Raw genomic sequence first — 19,561 nt, 5'->3', positions numbered from 1 at the left:
ACACATGGATGTGTACCATATACTCAACAAACCTGATATTCCTCTGCCATTCCCAATATATCTTTCTAGGCCCCAATTTCCTAACCAAAAACACATTACAGATCTGATGCTTTCCACAGCCTAGTAGCACATCAATAAACTAAAGATTATTGTGCTTTGTCAGGTTTTATTTTGTAACATTATGGGAAATTCTCTGCTGCTTTGGATGAGTGCATAAACTCTTATTGCTTGACAATTAACAGAGCTAGTAATAGAAAATGCAATGTAATTTACCTTAGTACAAGGGATTTTGGTTAACAAAAATTAAACTATTGAACTCTCCTCTCGTAGGAGAAGGACATTGTCTCATTATGTGTGCAATTTTTGTGTGTGTGTGTGGTTAAATAAATAAAAAACCCCGTACAAAACAGCAAGTGGGTGCTGGGCCTTGGGTGGATTTATTATGAAGGCTATGTGGAATTCTTCTAATGTGCTTGCTTTGGAACTGGACAAAATGATCCCTTCTCAAAACAAGCATGCTCTAGCCTTTTCTGTGATACAGAGAGAGTTCACCCAAATAAATAATGTTGAAGGGGGAGTTCCTTTATGAGCTGTGTAATCTCATTGTGCTGGAGACTTCTTACCTCTGCTGCTGAGCTAGGAGGGTCAGAATTCAATTCTGTCCCTCAGCAACTATACTCCAGAAATGTTGAGGGGCCACCACATTGCTCTGAGGACCAGGCAATCTTTTCAGGTCGACCTCCAGAGAAGTGGCTTGTGTGCTTTTGATCTCCCTGACCTGGGAAGGCTGTGTTTCTTTTCCTTTTTTCCCTTTGCCTTTCCCTTAGGAATAGGAAGGAAAGTAAATTTAAGGGAAATGAATTTAAGGTTGATGTTTCCCTGTCCAAATAGAAAGTTTAACCCGTTTAAAAGGAAGCAGCATATAAATGAAGCCATGAGAGAAATGTGGATGAGGAGTTGGGGAGCTGGCATTGGAGGGTTCAAAGAACAGCCTTAGTTTTCACAGTGCCTAGTGTGGACCTGAACACACCCATGGAGAAATTGCTTTGTGCAGAGTGTAAGAATAGGGGAGGTCACATTTTCCTGAGCATACCTAAAGAAGAACATCAGTAAGAAAATATACTTCAGCACTCCAAGTTTTATCTCTATCTCTTGAATAAAAGTTAATTTTTATATTCTAAAAGGCACACTTTGACCCATTGCTATTTTCAGTCCAAAGAAATGATCTAATAAAATTTAAGGCCATAATGATTAATTCTTTAAGACCTCCTCATTTTGCATAGTTTCTTTATGGTGGGACTTATACTTGAGTCTTAAATGAGAAAAGGGGAAAGGTTAGTGTTTGTCTGTGCCTACCTGTCTGCCTATCCAACCCTTTAAGGCTTCCAGGGAGAGGGTGGGTCATAATGCTCATAGTCAATTTTCCTTCCTTGGCACCAAATCAAAGTTTGAGTCAAATATGAAGGTGAGGTTTGGTCTTTAAAAAATTGCAGAGGGTTATTGAGTTAAGACATTGCATTTCCTACCACATTTAAGTGGACTTTATGTTCTCAATTTTGGAGGCAATTTAGATAATCTCAGCCTAAGGTAAGAGCACCGGTCTTTCCTGTAACCATAAGCGTGCACGTGGGCAAAAAAAGTCAGAAAGTTTTCAACAATGGAACAGTCCAGTTGAACGTGGCCTTTTCTGGGGAACTGGGTATATTTGAACAGTGGGCTTTGTAAGCAAGGCAATAATAGCCTCACATAGACAGATAATGATGGATGTTATGGAATTGTGAATTGGGGTTTAAAATTGCGCCCTCTTGCCCTCAAACCTCCTTACACATACAAACAAAACAAAGTGGAGTTTGAGATGGAAGCATTAGACTGGATTGGCTGAAAAGCTTTCCTTTTACTGGAGGGGGTAAGCCTGTATCAGATAGTGTTGAAATCGCCTACTTGACCCTTGTCTAACCTTCAATACAGAACGTACAAAGTAGGACAGAGCTAATCCCAGCAAGTAGGTTTAAGCAAACAGACTAACAATTTACTACCACTCAGAGAATGTCACTTTCTGAACTTTCTGCTCACACATGATTTTGGAAACAAGAGCCATTTAAAGCAGAGGTGCATTACAGGGAGAATATGAAGCTCCAGCTCAAGTCTGGTGAAAGTTCCTCACTTTTCACCAGCACTGAAGATGTCCATGACTTTACTAGTATGCATGGTGGAACACACATGAAGCATGACTTCCAGAGTACAATACCATGATTCTGCAGCAGCTTTTCTCACTCTCATCCTTTACCTGAAAGATGTCAGACTTTTAGGGGAGTTTTTGTCTAATTCCAGAGCAGGACATTGTAGTTTAGGTTAATTTTTCATATTTCTAATATCCAATAAGATATTGTGATGACAGAGATTATATACAATGTGGATAGACAGTGCATGAAGAAATTATCTTAGCATTGTTTGAGAGGTTTTTATCTATTATGAGGCAAATATCACATTCCTTATATATTTATTCCTTGAGATTCCTGGCTATAAATTTGCCCTACAAAAGTGAACTAGACCTTTGTTAGAAGGTTCATCAAGGACAAACCCAAGTCTGGCTAAGAAAGAAACTACATTCAAAGGCTAAAGAAGTGCAAAACTAGCAGGCACTGCCATAAATTACTGGGAAAAAAACCTAAATTGTAGTTATGCAATTCTTTGTTTGTCTTTTATTATTTGTTTCATCATGAGAGTCCTTTTTTAAAGGGAGAAGTAATGAAATACCAGCAGCCTGAAGCAGGGATGAGGAGACTGTGAACGTTTCCTACTGAAATATACAGTGAGCTCATTAAAAATACAGTCAATTTTTTTTAATAGTAAAATCATTTTAAGTTTGCTTATATAGTGCACATAAATCTGGAAGCCTGAATTATTGAATGTTATTAAGCCTAATGCCTTGAAACTTGCACAGTTGTTCCCTCTGCATTTTCAGAGTCCCCAGAAAGACTCTTTCCCTCTCAAATGTGTGTGCTAAAGCCACCAAGACCTTTCCTGAATCCCTCGTCCTGTACTCATCCCTTTCCTGAGCTTTCACAGGTAACGGAGCCAAATGGTCAGTGCTTGGTGGCAAGGTCAGATTATGAAGAGGATCCCAGAAAAAAGAGGGTGAACAAAATCAAGCCTGCAAAAAATAAATAGATGAGGGGAGCGTGGAAAGCCCAAGAGTTTGGATCTCCTCTTATCTGACTCCTTCTCCCACTGTGCTTCATGCTGAATCTGCTGTCTTATCTGTTTCTCATTTTTGGTATGTGATTTTGTTGGCACTAAGAGGGATTTTTTTTTTCTCCTCTCATTCTGGAAGACATGCCAAAGAGTGCACAGAAAGCTCATATGACAATCTTTTAATGGTATATGTGAAAGCATGAGGAATTTAAGAGGAAGGAGGAACATACTTGCAATTAAAATCACATGCTACATCCCCGTAAATAGACTTTCACTGAAAGAGTCACATCTCAGGCACATGCTGCAACAGTTCCTGCACATGGCTCTAACTGTCATGAAACTGCTCGCTGGTGAAATATTTACACTTCCTCAAGTCATATGTGGAGGGCACCTTCTTGTGAAGCAGTGTCAGGGGAGGGAACTCAGTGGACGCTAATTCCTCTCCATCATTTAGACTCTTTATAGTAAATGAAAGCCAAAACAATCCTAACATTTTTTTTTCCTAGTTGCCAGATTAATTTAGTAGCATCACATTTCTGAATTTGTGATGCAGTCTTTCACGCTCGCACAGAGATCTGCCCACATACGTGGTTGCACTCCCCCGTTTCCTTCCCCAGTCCTGCTGGTTCTGGATCAAATCCACAACTGAAGACTGGACCTGACATACATAACCAGTCTGCTTTTGCAGCACAGCTATTTTTAGCTGAAGTGATAAGCTGGAACCACCACAATCAGGTAGTTACAAGCAGCATAAGTCTCACAGCCTTGCGTGTCTCAGAACTTTCCACCCATTATTTCTGTTCCAGGTATGACAAAGCCTCATCTCACTAGTGTTTCTTGGTTTGCAGTTGATATTTACTTCCTTAAAAATGAGAGCTCCTCCTTCACATCACACTGGCAGGCATTTGTTACTCCTCCAGACAGCACAGTAAGCACAACTGTGTTCTTGCAAGGTTGGCTGAACATGTGAGCTTGCATGTCTAAGACTTCTCATAGTGACTGAATAGTTTGGCAAAAATGGGGTTTGGTTTAACCATAACTTCCCAGTGTTTTTCTGGAACAAAGCTTTCTCTTACACCTAATGCTGAAGAAATGTTGATTTTTGTTAGTAAAATTAAAGCAGTTGCATGTGACTTTGGCGTAACTCGGTTAAGTTTGTAAAGACATTGTTTTTAAATGGCCACTAAGATTTGTTACCAAACCACAGAATGATTTGGCTTATGTTTGTCCTGTAAAATGAAATAGTTTGAAGCTTTACATTGTGTTTATGGTTAAAAGGGTATTTTATCACTCATTTAATGAAGTTTAGTAGGTTAGCTGAGGTAAGGTTTAGCATTAGGACTAAAGAAGTTACTCTCACATGTAGAGACCATCAGAAATAATGTTCACAATTGTTTTTTTATCTTCTGAGTCTTAGGTACTTATCCCCAATATTCAGGTCTCTGTCCTTCACTGAGATCTTTATCAATTGGAAAAGTACACCCGTCTTGAAGCTTTAATGTTAAGCACATTTCCACAAGAAAGTATAGCTTTAACAAGGGTGGAAAATGCTCTCCTTAGAAGAGCAATTATCATTAAAGATTCATTATCAAAAGAATAGTTACCTAAAGCAGAAAAGTATGAACAGTCCCACTGATTCATTCTCCTGACAAAGTGTGACAGCAATCCCAAGATGAATATATTTCAAAGACTAGTACAAATTTGGTCTGTCTGTCTATGCATATAATATGGCTATTGCTATATTACCGGATTGAGCACATCTTTAACTGATGCCAACAGGCTGATACCTTTAATGATGATATGCTGTTTTACACCACGTGGGGACCTGTTCATATATTTTGAAGGGGTGACTGAACTTTCTCTTTGGTTTTCGATTCCAGGTCATCTTCTCAAATGTGTTACCTTCTTCACCAACATCTTAGAACTCAAAGCGAGCCTTCAGCTTCACGTCATAGGTTTGTGTGCCCTCAAACAAGTCAAGATTCAGCCACTGTTAATCTGCAGGCACGTGTGACACAAACTGTGATTTGCTTATGACTTTATCATGAATCATTTACATTCCACTGCACTATGTAGAGCACTCAAACTGGAGATGACCCACGCTTGCTTTGTGTATGATAAGGATTTATTCACTCCCTGGCTGAGACCTTGAGAAAAGGAATTTTTTCATAATTTTATTCTGAAGCAGATCTGGGAGGAGCTACACATGAAGATTTATAGAGGTCTTTAAGATTTTTAATTTAAGATAAAACAGAGATTCATATCTTTTAGACTATATGTCTGCATACACACATTAAATTCTAATTATACATAGACTTATGTGGATCATTTTTAAATTATAGATTTGGCTGATTTTAGTAGAAATTGAATCCAGTAGATTGAATATTTATTAGTATTATTATATTAAGTCACAATGTACCTTTTAATGTGAAAATAATAACAAAAAGAAATTCCACTTTGACAAGAAAAACAATACAATGACTGTAACCAACTGTGTTGGCTTTTTCTCATGTCAGAGTTGGGCAGGAATGCTGGACCAAATTATAAAGTCCTTCACCAGGCACAAAACTCTCAACAAAATCAATGGGAGTTTGTTTTAATATAGATTTAATTAAATCCACAGAATCTGGCCAGTTATCGGGAACTTTGGTCAGGATGAGAATCTTAAGGAGACACTTGATTCTTTCCCATCTCTGCCATTATATAAATGTTATTTTTGCTAGGATATCTTCCTTCACCCCCACCCCCCAAGCAGTTCAGAGACAATAAAACACCAGGAATCCCTGAAGAGTGGTAAAATGCTGACATGATTTAAGGAGGAAGACTCTGATAAGAAGATAAAAATCTAATAAACAGAGTCTGGAGGACCTTGGCAAGTCTCAGCTGCTTGCCAGTGTAAGCAAAGCCCCTCCCAAGGAAAACAAAGGGAACCTTAATCTCAAGGACATTCCACTCACAAACCATCTGAAGGAGAAAGTCAAGGCCATGACCTCTGCAGTCTGAAGTTATGAGCATACTGACAAGAAAATATTTGACTTGGTTCAAGAAGCAAAATCAGTCATTGGATTTTTTAATATCTTTTTTCTTCAATAAGAGACAAAATAATGCAGTGCTGTGTTATGTGTAGATGTGTATATATACCCACCTCTTCTCACTATTAAATAGAAGGGATATTCATGTGCACGTGATACATGTTTATTATTATTATGCAAGATACATACATGGAATCAAATATCTATGCCACAAGACTTCCCCAAGATAAATAAGCAAATTGTATATGACTGCTGTATTTTTGACTAGACAAGACATAATGTCAACAGATTAAAATGTTGCCTCCGTGTCTTACTCTATGTAACTTTAGGCCACTTAAAAGCTTCTAAAAGATAGCTAGGCTGTGATTAGTTACAAGGAGTCTAAATTGCTTCAGATAAACCAAATGGAAACACAAAATGACATCTAACAGCCAAAGTTTTCTCAGGCTGCAAAGATTCATTGTCCCTTTGGGTCAACATCTACTTACCCTTACTACTCACTTTTCTGCCCTTCTGTGCACCCTTCACATGGTTTTGGCATCAGAAATGAAGACATCAGCAACATACAGAAAGTGGGGACCTCAGATTGCTCCACAGCACTTTCCCAAAGTTTCTGTTCTGATTTGAAATGCTTGTAGGATTTAGGTGAAAAAGATACAAAAAAAGGTACAGGAACTTCTTAAGCCTTCTGGATGGTGTGGACTTGCTGTTGGTAGTCATCACATCTTGTCATTCAAATTTAAGAAAGGGATGATCTTTTCTGACGTTAGCTCTACAAATCAGCACAGGGCCATAAAAACTCCTTTCTACTTATTGCAGTTTGTTCCTCTGAGTGTGTGTAAACTTTCCTTATCTTGAAGGAAATTATCCCCTGGTGCAGAGGATTAGGACTTGACATGTCACACTTCTCTCACTACGAGAAGATCTCCAGCTAAATATTTCATACAGATTTTTAATGCCCCATTTGTTTCCAGATGCTGGTAACTTTATTAAGGTTAATTGTACTGCCCTGAAACATGGCTATGAAGAACATTATTCACACACATTGTTGCAGCTCACTAACCCTTTGGGTTCCCTTACCAATTCCTAACACTTTGATTTCATCACTGGAAGTTGTAATCTTCTCAGACCTGCTTTGCCAGTGGAGACCAGCAGAAGCATCTTGAGATAGCAAATCACTAAGACACAATGTCAGATATAAGTAACCCCCTGAATATTCAGAAAGGCACCAGACGGACCACATCTCTTCTTAGAAAAATAAATAATGCAATCCATGCATAAGATAAATCATTATTTTTGTCAGTGCTCCACCAGAAGCTGGGAATTTGAATTTTGAGCTGGGAGGGAGGAAGTTGTACAACATAAAGACAAGCAAGGATGATCTGTCAGAGAGATAATCCTGACAAGCAGAATTTGGGTTCAGTCTGGAACTAGGCTAGCATCCGTCAGAAGCCTGAACTAATCTGAACTGAACCCTGCCCCTCCAATAACCTGCCTTGTTGTTGTGGCACCTGATGACATTTTCTGCCGTGTTGTGTAATGACTTAAGGGCTGTAATGGGTTGCATGCTGTTAAATGTCATCAAATGCCATGAATCATAAACAATCCTGGCTTCTAAACCAGAGATTAGGGATATTTATGAAGTTTAGTCTCAGTTTGGGTTTTCCAGACTCTTGAAGTTCAGAGGGTTCCTTTTATTCTTCCTTTTTTTTTTTTTTATTGCACAGACTGCTTCCTGCTGCCGTGATTGACCCTGCTGCTAATATACCCAAACTGCAGAGCTTGATGTTAATCCAAAGGAGTTGAATGTCTGAACTGATTGCCTGCTGACAGCCAGTGTAAAACTCAAAAGCATGACTGCAGATATTGAGATTAGATATTGGAAGACCAAAAAGGAAAAAAAAAAAAGGATGCAACTGTGTCTTCTCTGCAGAAGCATCAGGAAACAATCCTTATTATCCCACTCCTTAAGTGCAATTTCTGGCTTCCAAACTTTGCAATGTTGCAAACCTTTTATTGATCCTATAAGAATGAAAGCAGATACAACAAAGAAGCCATAAAGCACAAAGATAAAAGAGGAATAAAAGGGAGAAGGCACTTACTGTTGTTTGTTGTAGTCTTAAAAGGAATTAAGTTTAAAAAAAAAAAAAAGGAAAGAAAAAAAGATAAGCACCATAAAAAGTAGTGAGAGGGTGCAAAATACAGATCTGGCTGTAACTGGCCTTATGTACACTGATTCATAATGCCATGCTTATTTAGGGAGATGCTCCATTGGATGGTTCTCTAGATCCTTGTTTTTGTTTTACTTTATGTGAATTTCCTGGAGAAAGCACTGAGGATTAAATTTATATTCAGTACTGGATTACTTTTCACTTATGGCTTTACTGGAAGAGACAAGGGAATTACACACACACACACACACACACACACACACACACACACACACATATTTTCTAGTGCCATTGAATGAGTCTTCTTGGCCATGCTGTGTTATAGGTTTGATACTTGTGCACACACCTGATTGATCCCATTTGGATTTGTTCTCCCCATTCCTATTAATAGTTGTTGGACAAAGATTATCTATCTGTAAGTGACAAGGATCTCATGTTGTCTGCCAGGTCATCTGATGCTGTTCAAGATAAATGCTCATAAGTCTTATTTGAAAGCTCTTTTCAGCCAAATGGAAGCATTTGGTGAAACCCTCTAAGAAAAAACCTGACTTATGTGGTCTGTAAATGGCCTGATTCTGCCCAAACCTGCAGCTGGGGAACAAATCTTCTTACATATTTATTATGGCAAGAAGCACTGACACTGAGCAAGTGTAAATATTCATTAATAATGACAAATCATTCTGGATGCTGCACACAAGCAATAACGGAAGGTGCTCCTGCATAAATAAACAAGCAGACATATCTGAAGGTTTTAGATGTTATTCTGGCATTTCCAAAGCCCCTTAATGGTGTGGATGTTCCAGCCTCAGCTCCTTTGGACCTGTTTGAAAATCCTGTATTTGGGCAAGTCCCGAGCACCTAAAAGCATCTGCTTCAAACCCAGGGCTAAAAGCAAACAGTTTGTGTTTATATGCTACTCTACTGCTGAGCTGAGCTCTTAGAAACGTAGGCAACCATCCACCCATCTTCAACTCTCCCTCCCCAGCACTCCCTAAACTTGTATTAGGAGTTGAGGAAGAAGTCAGAGGTGGTTATTGTGCACAAATCATCTGCTGGCTGAAGTTTTTGGTGGCAGCCAAGAGAGAAGAAGGAAAAAAAATTAGAAAAATTTCAATTTCAGGACCATTATTATTTTCATTAATCATAAGAGGCGCTGTCACCCCTGTCCTTATTCTTTAGAGGGAGATCTATTATACGGTCCATTTAGTCCAAGCCATATTACCTCATATGTTTTCCTGGCTGACCAAATAAGACTTAAGAGATAAAACAATTTACTGTTCATTATGATCCGTGTCACTGGAATCAATCTATTAACCTACATTAACTGGATATGTGACGATAGCTCACATACACGCTTCTCCGATTTAAAAAAAAGAAAGAGAGGATAAGGGAGGGGCTGAAAGGAGGGGGGTGGAAAGGGAGAGGGAGAGAGAGAGAGAGGGGAAAGGAAATCAAGGCCCATAAAGTGCAGCAGACGTATAATTTGCCAAGCGAATACAACTTCATTTTCCAGCGGCCACTGCTGCGCCCTCCACATCTTCACGCAGCCCCTGACCTGTGAAGAATTCTAACAAATTGGCTTCTATTGTGAAGCCAAAAGGTGCCATCAATGAAGGGACGGTTCGCTGGTCCTAAAGTATGATGGGAAATCGCAGGCTGGAATAAAGAGCTGAGTTTTATGAAGTTAACCCGTTGAGGTTAAATCCAAGCGGGGAGGCTGGAGCAGGCTCTTGCCCCTTCTGATGACTCAAGAGGGAGAAGAGGATTTATTCAGATCTCTTTCCCAAATGCAGGGAAATGTCACTTGCCGAGCAAGGCAGAAAGAAGAGTTTCTGGCACGCAGTCGTAGCAACTTCTACTGTGTCACAGTGTGGATTCATTCACTCTCTTTTGCTCTCTTGCTCTCCATGCTTGATAGATTGTAAGTGTCTAGAGGGAAGAAAGCGAATCAATAGGTGGTCTTCCTGATGCTCATTTGCACAGCAAAATAACTTTTGAGTAAACAGCCAATGAGTTAAGGTAGTGCCACCTCTACACAGCTCCATCAGTCTATTTACTCCAGATTTGCACTTGCTTATTAAGAGCTCATCTGGGTGCAGATGGTTTTTTTTCTGTCATACCTTCCTCCAACATGCTGGGGTCCTGCTGATAACTAGGAGATGTTTCCCTCATGCTGATTGCCTCAGTGCCTTCTGACCCAGCCGTGCTTGCAGAGGGAAGGCTGTGCACACCCAGGAGCTGGCAGAGACTCTGCCCTGCTCCCAGTCACTGTCTTTGTGCCCAGGTTCCAGAATCACAACCTGAATGCCTGAAGGTGGGAATGGTGACAGTGCCATTTCCCAAGGGCTTTTTAATCTGCTTTTTGCAAGTATTATTGCAGCAAGTACTAAAGGTTATATTGTTATTACAGCTGCTTTCATGAGATACTGGAAGTACTTGGGAACCAGCAGGTTGATGCTGATCTTATTCGCACTGGTGCTCCTCTTGTGGACTGCAGATGCTTTACTTGCATCCAGTTATCCACCTTGAGTTACTCCACTTGCCCTTTCTGCAGAGCCCTCATGGTCATGACACTGGATTTCTCTGAAATGATGGAGCCGCTTCCATCCTCTGTTGTGCTTGCTGGCTCTGCCCTTGTAGATGCCAGTAAAGTGTGGGCATCCATGGGCATGTAGAATCTCCAAAAACCTGGTCTGTCTTCACTAACAGGAACCATATCAAATTGGACTCATTTTTTAACCTGAGAAATTATGTGGCCTTTAACAGCATCAACTAATGCAGTCATATTCAGGCCCATGTAACACATATCTGCCTTAACTACTCCTTCCAACCCAGCAAATTAGAAATACATAGCTACAAACCCTGCAAATAGTCCAGGACTTGTTTTCTCATTCTTCTGTACAAACAATAATGAAGGGCTGCAAGGGTGCTTAGAGTGAATGTAATGAATAGTGGACTAAAAATAATATTATGGTTGTGCCTCATATTTTTTGCTCGGCGCAGTAAGCCATCATGCTAGGAACTGGACTAACATTTTGCAGAGGCTGTCACTGCCCCACTGTGCCTTCAGGCAAAAAAAAAAAAAAAAGACACTGTAAATTAATAGTCTGAGGGAGAAAAAAGACAAAAAGACTTGCCAGAGGCCATCCCAGAAACTAAGTGGTAGAGCCAAGGATGGAATCAAAGCTACCTGCTTTGTCCATTTGACCACATTTTCCTTTATCTTTTTAATCATGCCATACATTGCAAAATATAAAAAAGTAGTTCATAACTTCAGGGGGTTGAAGGGAAGCTAGGAACATGGTTCTTAACCAGGTCTCAAATTGGGTCTTTTGACTTGTCTGTGCTGTCTTGGGTTAGACACTGGCCACGGATCTGGCCTCTTCTCAGTCATGTTCTCTCCTTAGCTGCACAGCCTCCAGCACTTCAGATCTTCATACCTCAGATTTCCCACTCACAGCATGAGGCTAAAAATACTTTGTTCGAGTCAACGAAGCAGTCTGAGGTGCTCCTGGAAAACTGCAGGGCATGAAGTTCACTGGGGTCAAAAAAATCAGAGCCACTGACACTGGCTAGATCTAGAGTCTTCTAAGAGAAAAGAAGGATTAGAGAGGTTACAGAAACCATTTCCTCATCCTCAAAGGCGCATTCTTCAGAAAAGTGAAAAAAAAAAACAACCCATGCATTGAAAAACATGATTTATTCTTGACGCTTTTGCAAAACCGGTACAAGTCCCTGTGGCGGAACAAACAAGGGAATAAATTTTCCCAGACTGCTAATCCAGGACTGCAATTCTTCAATTAAAAAGAACCAAAGAAAACATCAGAAAATGAAAACAATATAAAAAAACCCTAACGTTGTGGCTGGTTTGTACTCAAGAATCTGTAAGGGCAGAACTTGTAACACCTAATTAAAGGAATTCAATGTTTATCTCACGGTAGGTAAAAAACAGTGATAAGTGAGTTAGGCGGACAAGAGGCATAGTGAAGACACACATATCTCTCTCTGAGAGGCTGGGGGCCTAAGAAAAGCAAGGAAATTAATGTACTGGAGGTCTAGTCACAGTTGGCGAAGGAAATAAAAGTTGGGAGTGTGTTAATGTCATGGTCCCAGACTTTATTCCCTCTCCAGAGCACACACCACTGTGACCTCAAAATCTGAAAATTAAACTGAAAGGAAATGTTTGTTCTTACAAAACAGCAATTCATTACTGGGAATGGAGATATTTAACCAATAAATGATTGCTTAATGGCCCATAGGACCTTTTCTGCAGTTACAAAAACACTGCATGTTGTTAAATCAAGGATACCTCTTGAAAATGCCATGCTTACAAATAACATGAGGGTTTATTTGCTGCTTGATAAATGTCCATAAACAGATACTCCCCGGGTGCCCTGGCATAACAGAGCACTGGGGATCAAGGTGGGGTGGAAGAGAGGAAGGGGGGAGTTGAGATGGAAGAAAATGTGTCTGTCTCCGGTTACACACCGCTGCAATGACTTACAGCTTGTGCTGTCTGCCCGTCTCTGATGACTTTTATCTGCCGATGTGCGACTCAGTTTTGAGAGAAGGAGAACAAAACCTCTTACTCTCTCCAGAATACAGAAGCTGGAAGAGGAATGCTGCCATGAGACTATATTTTCAGGCCACTGGAGAAATGATCTGATTGAACTTTTTACAGCTGTTATAAAATCTTTCTCGATTTCTCATGAGAAGTCCAGGTTTACCAGTAACCGCAACAGCTCTTCCAGCTGAGAGGAGGAGTAAGTGCTGAAGGTTAATATGGGGGCCTGGCTTTCTGCATGCACTTTGAAGTGGTGGCTGGTGGCTGAGCAGGTGACAAGGCCTGCTGCTGCTTGGTACTGCATTATAAGATCCAGTACTTCTGCTGGTCCCAGCCATCTCCGCTTAAGCCTTGGGCATTTCCAGCATGGCAATGGCAGTAGGAATTAAGTTGACCCTTAATGTCACATGAACATGGAGACAAAGAGCCTGGAGCAGCTACTCCACATGTAACTCATCAGAGTCATTAACAGTGATATAAATGACTTGTGGCATTTGAAAAGGAAGTGTGTGTGTGTGAGTGCATGTATACACATGTGTGTGTGCGTAAACAAAACATCTGAGTTCAGAGCTTCCAGAGAGACAATTTTCACTCCTTGTTCATCCCAGGACACTGTTAGACATTCCTAATTAGAAACATTCTCCTTCATTAGTATTCCCTTCCTCAGCCAATGCTGGCACAGATGAATATCCTGAGATGTTTTAGTTTGTCGTTTAGGCAGATGATTTTTGAGTTCTTCCCATTCCAGAATCTAAGCTCCGCACAAATGTGGCCAAGGAATCACATTGCGGGGACTGAAGATCCTGGTTCCTTCAGCAACATAGAGAGATCTTCAAAGCCATGTGGTTCACCTGACTGCAGGCATAGGCATACCCCAAAGGGTGTCACTGTAAAAGAACAGCAATTAAAGAGCTCAGTTTGGTTCTTTTGTAGACATCTGGTTGTTCTAGGAAAATCAACAGAGTTACCTATAATGCAGTTAAAAGAAGATTTGTGTCACAGATATTCACTGGCTATATATTAGCACAAGTAGATTTGAATAGTGCAGGCAGATTTGACTATTACCAGTTGAATTGGTGATTAGCTATCATTTCATTATAGGCAAGCAGAATCGGTTACTTTGACAATACAGTGAGGTTTGAGTCCAGCCATGCCATTCCGCTGCCCCAATGTCCTCCCTTAGGCAGAAGACAGAAGAGTAAAGAGGTATGAGGTAGGTGTCAGTCATCTTGCTGACTAGAAAGTGTTCAGATGCAATGCTGACAAAAACAATACAGGAACACACATGGGAGAGAACAGAACAAAACAAACCCCACCCCAGAATAAAGTCTGTGGAGACATTTGGTTCTGGTTTGTTTTTAAGAAGAAACAAGATAGTATGAAAAGATACAAGGAGGTGACAGCAAGGCTAGAAAAAGTAGCAGTAGGGTTATCACAGGGACAGCAATGCTGACAGTCAAGTTGTACTGCTGCAAATCGGGTCATGTAGGTATACGCTAAAGAAAGGGGCAAGAAGTTATTATGATATAAATCCCCCCTCAACCAACCTTTTGTTCTCCAGACACAAGGAGAAGAGGTTAACCCTGTGGTCAGGTAACTGCACTGACTTTTTACTGCCTCATTTGGACCAATACTGTAGCACTCCTTAATGAGTGCTCTCTGTGACAACTGATGTGTGGTGACAGTCACTGCTATAATAGACCTGAACCTTTGCTGCTAGAAATTTCTTCCCTTTTTGCCCTGCTATACTATTGAACTTCTAGTAGAGAAAAAGCATGTAAGGGAAAGAAAAAGCTGTCTCTTGGAAACTCCTGAGAGCAACCCCACAGGAGACATTTGAAGCTCCGATGAGGAATCAGATTCTCAATTACTGAAGCACGCCTTTTAACATGCCCAGGAACTGACTTGCTGACATGCTCTGAAGAGTATATGACTTGCCAAGGTCTGCTGGCACCAAGCCTAAGTGTTTCTCCCTTTTTGTGCTCAGGTCTTCCATTTGGCATCAGAAGATGTCATGGTGCCAATGTCAGTCCACCTGGACTGTAAACAATGCTTCCATTCACTTCCCAGCATTTAATCAGTAACTCGTATCACTGGTATTTTCATTCAGGACTGTTTCCTTTAGCTCCGGGTGCCCTGGAACAACCACTGATAACAAGGGAGCAGTCGATTTACTTGCTGTAAGGACATACCATACGATATTCTCAGCAGCAGCACGAGGCAGGGGGTTTGTAAGGCAGCTCCGGTTTGTTGTACCTGCCAATGGATCGAGCAGACAATAGAGCCAGCTTGACCAATTATCGGAGTCACCCATCTGCTGGCTGGACTTACAGTCTGTGCCTCTTGCTTGCTACTGCAGCCGAACCTCTTACTAACATCCTGGCCCAAAGTCGTGGAAATGAGCTTTAGGCAGCGCTCTGCCTGGTGGACTTTATTCTGGTGGGAAGTCTCAACATACTCTTTTTGTGTGCTGTTGTCCTTCGGTATTATCAAACTTGAACTCATTGCTTATATAAGGGTAAATCTCTGATGCACCAATACTCCAGAAGTCTGTATGCTGGACTGTAACTTTAAATTGGCATCAAAGATGACTTCATGTGTCAAACCTTCTGACGACTCTTCAGGAAGGTCAGAAGGAAACAAAGAACTAGATTTGTCCTTAGCATACTTTCCTGCTTTTAATAGAGTTATGCCAGGGCCTGAAATGTCCATCAGAAAGGAGGGTTAAGTTGTCTCCAGCTAACGAAGATGAAAAGAATAATTTAATGGAGGTGGGAGCCAGAATGCAGTGTAGGGATGAAAGGACGAGCAGTAACTGAGACTGAATTTAAACAACTCTGGAGAATAAAACGATCCCTTAAAAAAAAAAAGATAATTATGTCTTACAACAATTACCCTGGCTATGAAGCAAAATTAGCATAGTCCTTTCTAATTTAAATGTGTTGAAAGTGCCTGAGCATGACAGCAGAAAATTACAAGGTTTACGACACGGGCTTTGGTTAAAGTGATGGCAATCGGATTATTGTAGCTTTTTGTCTGTTGATAGTAATGATTGCAAAGTTACCTATAAATATTAACTATTTAGTACTGGGAGACTTTTGGTTTAGATGGTTAAGAGACACATCTTCTAGACACTCCAAGGCATAAAGTTCTTGCACAGAAAATAGTTCCCTTTTTAAATCATATATGGTTATTCCTGTTTGCTTTTCTACTATAATTCCATGAACAGGAATATCCTGGATTATTATTTCAGTCTATTGTTACAATGGTAAAAAATGTGATTTCCATTTTAGAACCACTTCTTACTTTTTCTTCAGCTTTTTCATGAGAAACTACCACGTCATGAGATGTGGTAGTTGAAGGATATTTAAAGTCTGGGTCAAAACTATTTTTATATATGGATTGAAAGAACCAAGCTTGACCTTGTGGAGATGTTTCTTTTGGGTTTCCAAGGAATTTTTTCAAGGCATCCCACACTGTAGTTTCCCACATCAAGTCTGCCCTACAATTAAGAAAAAGACTTATTAAAAGAAATTTTAAAAATCAGTAGTAAACTGTGATTTGCACTTATATGCAGTAGCATCAGTCTGGTGGAAGTAAAATAAAATGTGGATAAACTCACCAGGGGTATGGACCAGAGTAATCATAGACACATTAATAGTCTCTGTTGCCCATATTTTGTTTCATGTGTTTTGCCTTTTTTACCCTATTGATCCTCACTTTCTACTTTGAGATCTCAAAGTATTAACAGTGTTATAATCAGGTTATTTATACAAAAGGCCCTTTCTTTCCCCTCAGATGTAACAAGCAAAGCAAGACTCATATGCACTGAGCTGAACTGGAAGTGTACCCTGGGCAAGACAAGATGTGCAGCTCTGGGTGGGACATATTACTGCCCAGTTGCACGTTGTACCCCAAAGTTCATCCTATGCTTCCCTGAACAATCTGTGGTGCAGTCTGTTCCCACTCCACATGAATTCAAACACCACAATTTATATTTGTACTAAGAAGGTCAGTTGCTCAAATACTTTCATTTATTAAATTAGCTCTGCAGTAAATTAATGTGATTTTCTTAAACAACTTTACAACTTGGGAGGTTTGGAAAACAGAATTGAACTCAGCTGTTTCCTGTGGAATCTTGTTTTCATAACCTCACTGAATCTTCTCTGCTTGACTTGAGATATATGTTTAAGTCTATATATAGATAGGTATAAATTTTAGTGTACACGGAACAAAAAGCTTGTGTAGATTAGAATTTAGTTTCAAGTATGAGTGTACTTGATTCATGCATAAACTGAATTGCTTTTTACAATTTTGGGTAGGACATTCAAATTGCCTTAGGTTCTTCTCTTCCCAAGTTTAAGGAAAAGATTTGTCTCTTTTTTCTTCTTTTTTTTTCTTGTAAGGATGCTGGGAAAGAAAGTCTGTGCTATTGAAATGGTGGCTTATTAAATTAATACAATTACATAAAGAAGCTGTGTTTTATTTTAAGTAGATCTCTGATAAGATGCTTTGCTCTGAATACTGAAAAGAATTTGGTCTCCCTCTATGGTTGATTCAAACGATTATCAAAGGCATTTATTTTTTGTATCTGACATGTTGTTAAATATGTTAATTTCCTAGAAGCACAGTGTAAGAAGTGCAAGAGCAGCTGTGTAGGACAGTGAGCTTAAAAATAACAAGGCTGAGCTCTTCTTGGGAATTAGTGTGGTCCAATGGGTAGGCAAGTAGCCTATGATTCCAGACACCTGGGTTCTGCTCTGAAATCTGCCACTGACCTATTATCTTCCACTGGGCAAATCATTTCACCCTTTGCTTTTCTATTCCTATCCAAACAATGATCAGGACTAAAATGATATTTACCTTAGAAGCACTTTTATGTTGTTATAGTATAACAGAGTTTGATATATGGAAATGCTTGGGTGGCAAAAACTGAGCACAATTCACAGATTATCAATTACAGCCCTTATATTTAAGGAAGAAGTAGGAAGCACAGCTGCATCTAGATACAAGCTTGTGGTAGAGCTCAAAGGCTTGGCAGTGGTGGACATGTGTTTTAAATGAATAAATGGTTTCAACTTGCATAGTAGTTCCATTTAATTTGTGGTGATGGTGGGCAGGGCTATTTAATTGAAATAATAATTGATTTTGATGATATTACCTGCTTGAGTGAAGAATATATTCTGCAGAGGCAACCCCTGTGCTGTAGCAAACAGAGAACCAGTGGTATTCATAGGCCAAAAAGGAATTGATAAGCAAAATTAGGTTCTGCTGCTAAACCCCTTTGTAAACTTGAGTTATTCAATTAATACCTTCCCATTAATATTGTAATTATAGCCCTTTTCTTTTAAACTAGAAGAAGATAGGGTGGGTGAATGCAACCTCATACACCTTACAGGGAAAGAAGTTTGAGCCAATAATGTTGTGTTCTTCCCTAGTAGCTCCTTTCTGCTCAACCTGGATGAAGGAAGTTCCTACTCCACCATGGCATGTGTTCACAGCACATATTTCTGTCTGTGTTTTGGCAACTTATGAGGAAGGTAAGTGGGATCTTCCATTTCTTTAAGCCTCTAGATAGGCCAGTGTTTAAGGGTATGATTTAGTAATAATTATTGAGACTTTATCTGTGCATTTCACATCACTGAGGAATACAGACATAGACTGCGGTTTGCCTGATGCTTCCCCTGTGTTATTTCTGCTGTTCCAGACTAGATGGTTCATGTCGTTATTTTGATATTTTTGGTTCTAGTTCAAACCCAGGTCAGAGGAACTTGGATGTCCCTTGAAACTGCAGAATCAAATGACTTGATAAACCACCTTCTTCTCAGTCTGTTTATTTGGTTGTCTCTGTGTGTCTTGTAGTTTCAATTCCACTATAAATATCCTAAACACGAGGACTTTTCCAACTTCTGTTTGGATGCTAAACCATGCTTTCCTTTGCCTTGTTTTCAGAACTTATTTTCCAATGATCCATTGCTCCACCTCGTCATCTCTTTTCACCAGGCTTTGTTCTGCTATTGCAAATACCCAGAACATGAGTCATCAAGTGCTGCTCCTGTTTGGTGCCCAGCAGTCCCTGTAATTTCTTCACTGAGCAGTGGAAAGCATTTCTGCCCTTGGAGGAAATACTCCCTTTCTTCCAGGGTTGCATCATGTTGCTTGAAAAATCAATAGCAGAGCATCACCAGTGATCAGGATCAGGCTCCCACTATTGTAATTCATAAAAGCCCCCATATTCTTTCAAGCTGAAGCCTTTTTAGAGACCCCTAGAAATAGAAAGGAAAATCTTAAAGGGGATGTAAATGTGACTATATGATTTTAAAGGCCCCTTTGTTCTATCAGACTGTTATATAGGTGCCTTAGTGTAAGTGACAATCAAGCCAGTAAAATTTTCATAGTTTTGCCATTGCCACTTCTGCCTGAAACCTGCCTCAGAAATGCTGAAACAAAATTAAAGCGAGACAAAAAGGATCTCCTTCTTAATCAAAATAATTAAGGCTTGAAAGAACTTTCTAGGGATCTGAAGACAAATTATTGGGAAATACATTCTGAGGGTGATTTTTGTTTCTGTTCATTTTATCACAGAGTTTTATGTTTGC

This window comes from Gallinula chloropus (genome assembly GCF_964237585.1).
Source record: "Gallinula chloropus genome assembly, chromosome: 9".
Classification (NCBI taxonomy): Eukaryota; Metazoa; Chordata; class Aves; order Gruiformes; family Rallidae; genus Gallinula; species Gallinula chloropus.
This window is presented reverse-complemented; position numbering follows the sequence as displayed.